Below are 5,518 nucleotides of genomic sequence, written 5' to 3'. Positions count from 1 at the left end.
AGTATTATGATGACAGTAGTAAAGTATTATGGTGACAGTAGTAAAGTATTATGATGACAGTAGTAAAGAATACTGATTACTTTGATGAAAGTAAGTACTATGATGACAGTAGTAAAGTACTATGATGACAGTAGTAAAGTATTATGATGACAGTAGTAAAGTACTATGATGACAGTGGTAAAGTACTATGATGACAGTAGTAAAGTATTATGGTGACAGTGGTAAAGTATTATGATGACAGTAGTAAAGTATTATGATGACAGTAGTAAAGTACTATGATGACAGTGGTAAAGTACTATGATGACAGTAGTAAAGTATTATGGTGACAGTGGTAAAGTATTATGATGACAGTAGTAAAGTATTATGATGACAGTAGTAAAGTACTTTGATGACAGTAGTAAAGTACTATGATGACAGTAGTAAAGTACTATGATGACAGTAGTAAAGTATTATGATGACAGTAGTAAAGTACTATGATGACAGTGGTAAAAGTACTATGATGACAGTAGTAAAGTATTATGATGACCAGTAGTAAAGTACTATGATGACAGTGTAGTAAAAGTACTATGGTGACAGTAGTAAAGAGCACTATGATGACAGTAGTAAAGTATTATGATGACAGTAGCAGTAAAGTATTATGATGACAGTAGTAAAGTACTATGATGACAGTAAAAGTACTATGATGGCAGTAGTAAGAGTACTATATGATGGCAGTAGTAAAAGTATTATGATGACAGTAGTAAAAGTACTATGATGACAGTAGTAAAGTACTATGATGACAGTAGTAAAGTACTATGGTGACAGTAGCAAAAGAATACTATGATGACAGTGAGTAAAGTATATATGATGACAGTAGTAAAGTATTATGATGACAGCAGCAAAGTACTATGATGACAGTAGTAAAAGTACTATGATGAAAGTAGTAAAGTACTATGGTGACAGTAGTAAAGTACTATGATAACAGTGGTAAAGTATTATGATGACAGTAGTAAAGTATTATGATGACAGTAGTAAAGTATTATGATGACAGTAGTAAAGCATACTATGATGACAAGTAGTAGCACTATGATGGCAGTAGTAAAAGTACTATGATGACAGTAGTAAAGTACTATGATGACAGTAGTAAAAGTACTATGATGACAGTAGTAAAGTACTATGATGACAGTAGTAAAAGTACTATGATGTAGTAGTAAAGTACTATGATGACAGTGGTAAAATTACTATGGTGACAGTAGTGGTAAAGTACTATGATGACAGTAGTAAAGTACTATGATGACAGTAGTAAAAAATACTATGGTGACAGTAGTAAAGTACTATGATGACAGTAGTAAATATACCGAAATCAGTTTCTTTTTAAAACCTATTAATCGATTTTTCTAAAGCCGAAAAAACTACACTATGCTATTTGACAAATTAAACTATTATATATTAGGAACCGTACGCTTCAACTTTAGAATTTCATAAGATAATATATGTATACATATTAAGATTAGTGATTATATTGCCAGGTACTATATACAAATATATATTAGTATATGAATTAAATAACCAGATGTTATTTTTACATATCAGGATATTGTGTGTGTGGTTTTATCATAGTAAACCCACATCAGTCTATCTGTTGTGTTCACCGATGGGATATCGAACCCTTCCGATGACTCACTGTCCTAGCGGAGGACATCAGGATATTAATTAATTTACCAGTCAATACATATATTCATACAGGGATAATTAACTATATTACTATGTACTACATATAAACATATCAGGATATGAATTATATAACTAAGGTATACATACAACACTAAATAGTATTAATTACGTAAGTATAGTACCATACGTTACACATTATGATATTAATTAGATAATTAAGGTACTTCATACTACACATGGGATTTTAAATTATATACGTATAGTATCATACGTTACACATTGATATTAATTATATAGATGTGGTGCTACATGTGTGTATTATCTATTATTAGGATAATTAAAATAAAAGAGTCGAGAAAGAGCGGTTGACCTCGATAACTGAAGTCAAGGGTTAAGGAACTTTATAACCCAGGTTTAAACCACTGACAACCATTAAGTTCTTATTGACACGGGACAGACTGGTCAATTTTTATTGTTGCTTAAGCAAGCCTATAGGTGTTAATATGTTTCTTTAACACATAACCTTTTGATATATATATATACATATATACTCAAGAACAAAGAATTAGTGTGTGCTCATTAAATATATTTTGGGATTTAGGCCTTTGTTAGTGGTTTGTAACGTATTCGTATAGTGTGTGTAAAAGAAAATTTATCAAATATACCCAATATAACGTGTTTTCAATATATATTGGGAGTTACGCGTTTACAAGTCTTTTGTAATATATTTTATCATACAATATAAAATCATCTTTAAGCAATGAATTCTTATAATAATATTTACTCTTAACAATATATTTTTCCGTTCACGACATGGCCTTAGGTTTCACTTTCATTATCGGAAAACATAAAACCGTAAACTAAACAGCGCAAAAAAATATCGTTTTTAAGGTTATAAAAGTGGGGGAATTTAATGACGTCATTAGATCAATCTTCTCTGAATTTTACTTGTTTGGAGTTAAACATAAACCTACAAAATGAGCTATTTAAACTATCCTCCCCACGGGTATCGAACCCGGTTTTCAGCGTTATAAGCCTTCAGACTTATCGCTGTACCACAAGGAAGCGCTCTTCTGAAATAAGCTGTTGGAATAAGGAGAAATATTTAAATTTCTTTAAAGCATTTCTGTGAATAAAATACGGTGCTGAACTTCTATAGGCACCGGCATGGCCAGGTGGTTAAGGTACTCGACCTGTAATCCGAGGGTGGCGGGTTCGAATCCTCGTCAAACGAAAAATTCTCGCCCTTTCAGCCGTGGGGGCGTTAAAAAGTGACGGTCCATCCTTTGATTCTTTTACAGTTTGATTTATTTTAAATTAAACTGGTCACCTGTTGACAGGCTACCACCAAGACAATGCTTGTGATAAGTGTGAAGATGAATGAACAGATGATGCCAATAATTATTTTTCTTCTGCGAGACTCGGGTTCGTTTTTCTTCTTGTTCGACCAGGGATCGTCTTGGGCTCCGAATGTGTTGTCGGGAGGACGATCCACATCCTACCGATCCTCTCGGAGATTGCGATGGACGCCTGGAAATGTCCATGTAGCTGTTGAAATCCCGAGATGATCGGGAAGAACGTCGAGATGGATTTTGACAAGTTGCATCAGATCCACGCGAGGCCCTCGAAGATCGACGGGACGGCTCAATAGTTGTCACGGAGCCTCTCGACTTGCGAGAGTGGTCTGATGTTGTGATGAATTCTCTTGGTGTCAGTGACGTCGACGACGCTTGGTGGAACTTGATGACGTATGACTGTGACATACCGCTCGCGCTGGATCGCAAAGAACTGTGACTGAGGCAGTCTAGCCGGTAGAATTCTGTTTCTGGACATGATCTTTTCCGTTGACCTTCCTTCAGAGAAATCTGTTCACTCTGAATCTCCATAGAGTGTCTTCGATATTGGTCTTTAACTGTGGGTGTATGAAGGGGTGGAAGACGAAGATAGTCTTTTTTATGAAAGTGTTGATTGGACCATTTGGTCTCTCTACTTTCTTTAATCCCTGTCTCTAAACTATGGATTTCGTTCGCCGTAAAAGATCTCCGGAGGTCGCAATAGTTTTTGCTTCTGCATTTCTCTTTGACTGGGGCAGTTGGGCTGTCGCTGCTACCATTCACACCGACTTTAATTACAATACCCTCATCCAGTTTTTGGTCAGTGGTTGGCTTACAAGGGAGTCAACATTCACGACAGCGCGTTCGTTCTTCTTCGCCTGGAGTTCAGTGCTGTTTTCGAATAATCATCCTACCCTTTCTGGCGATGTAGCACTGTTTGCCACTTCTAGAATCCCGTATAATCAATAATAGTTTTATATTAAAGTACTAGTTCAAAGGTGAAGAGTTTTATGGGTAATTTGTTTTATAAATGCAGCAGTGGAACAAATAAAGTATTTGAAAATTATACGATATTTCTTTTGAACGACGAACGTGCTATTTCTGACCAGCTAATTGTATTCATTGCATAAGGTAAACTAAATGAATCCCCTTCAATCGAGGCTTTCTGACGTCGAACTAACCACGACGCTGACAGGAAAGACGAACACGGAAAAATGAAAGGCGTACATCCTTTACGCGTGCGCAGTAAATGCCAAGGACACTATAGCAAAGAAAAGCTTTCCTTTTTTATTTCTTTTCTTGGTCTATCTGCCAAAAGAGAACTGTGCACGATAGAAGTTATTGTAGTGAATATCATTTATCCGTGATCATTCGGAATGCGTGCAAGTTTTGTGCTACGTGACGTACGTACTATATTGACACATCACGTATGATATGCTCACGTGTATTTGCTTTAAATAGGTCTATCGTGTGTGTGTATATATGTATATATATATATGCGTCAGATATACTGTGACGTCAAAAATATTAAAGCTAAACGCCTCATAGCCTACAAATCGATGAGAAATATTAGGTTTGCGAAACAGAAGACCTGAATATCGATTCTAATTAATAAATTTATTAATTAATAAATTGAACATAGATTAATTAACTATTCTTAATGTAACTAAATATCGACTTGAATCTTAAAATTAACATCTAAAATATTGTTTCTTTAGTCACAGATAATAACACTTCTTCTGGCTGAAAGGGCGAGCACGTTCGTTGACAGGATTCGAACCCACGATCTTCACACTTAGATATCGTTTTAAATATTATTTTATTTGAATGTGTATATGGGTTTGAAATGTTATTTTCGTTACCATTTGAACATATATTTCAAAATACAAACTCAGTATTGTCCCCTGTTGGTACAGCAATAAGCCTACGGATTTACAACGCTAAAGTCAGGGTTCGGTTTTCTTCGGTGGGCTCAGCAGATAGCCCTGTGGCTTTGCTATAAGAAAACACAGACGATCAATACCTGATTCGAAAGTGAAATGCATGCCTTAGGCTCTTGGAATACAGATGTTACTAATACATCATTCTATTCATAGGCTTGGCATGACCAGGTGGTTAAGACACTCGACTCGTAATCCGAGGGACACGGGTTCTTCTTCACACTAAACATGCCCTCCCTATCAGCCTTGGGTTCTTATTATGTGACGGTCAATCCCACTATTTGTTGGTAAAGTAGCCAAGAGTTGGCCCAAGAGTTTCCCTCTAGTCCTACACTGCCAAATTAGGGACAGCTATCGTGTACCTTTGGCGAAATTCAAACGAACATCACCCTGCGAGAGAGAACTTAACAACACCATTAAATATAGGTTTTTATTCAGCAAAGCATGTGTTCGTTTCAGGCTCTCAATAATATGAGTCATGGGAAAACTTAACATTAATGTTGAAATTAATCCATTTAATGTTCCCAAAATCTTGTGTTAAATAATTATAAAAAAATAAGTAATTTTCCTTTGTTTTTGGTTTGTTGTTTT

Source organism: Tachypleus tridentatus, chromosome 2, assembly GCF_004210375.1.
Source record: "Tachypleus tridentatus isolate NWPU-2018 chromosome 2, ASM421037v1, whole genome shotgun sequence".
Classification (NCBI taxonomy): Eukaryota; Metazoa; Arthropoda; class Merostomata; order Xiphosura; family Limulidae; genus Tachypleus; species Tachypleus tridentatus.
This window is presented reverse-complemented; position numbering follows the sequence as displayed.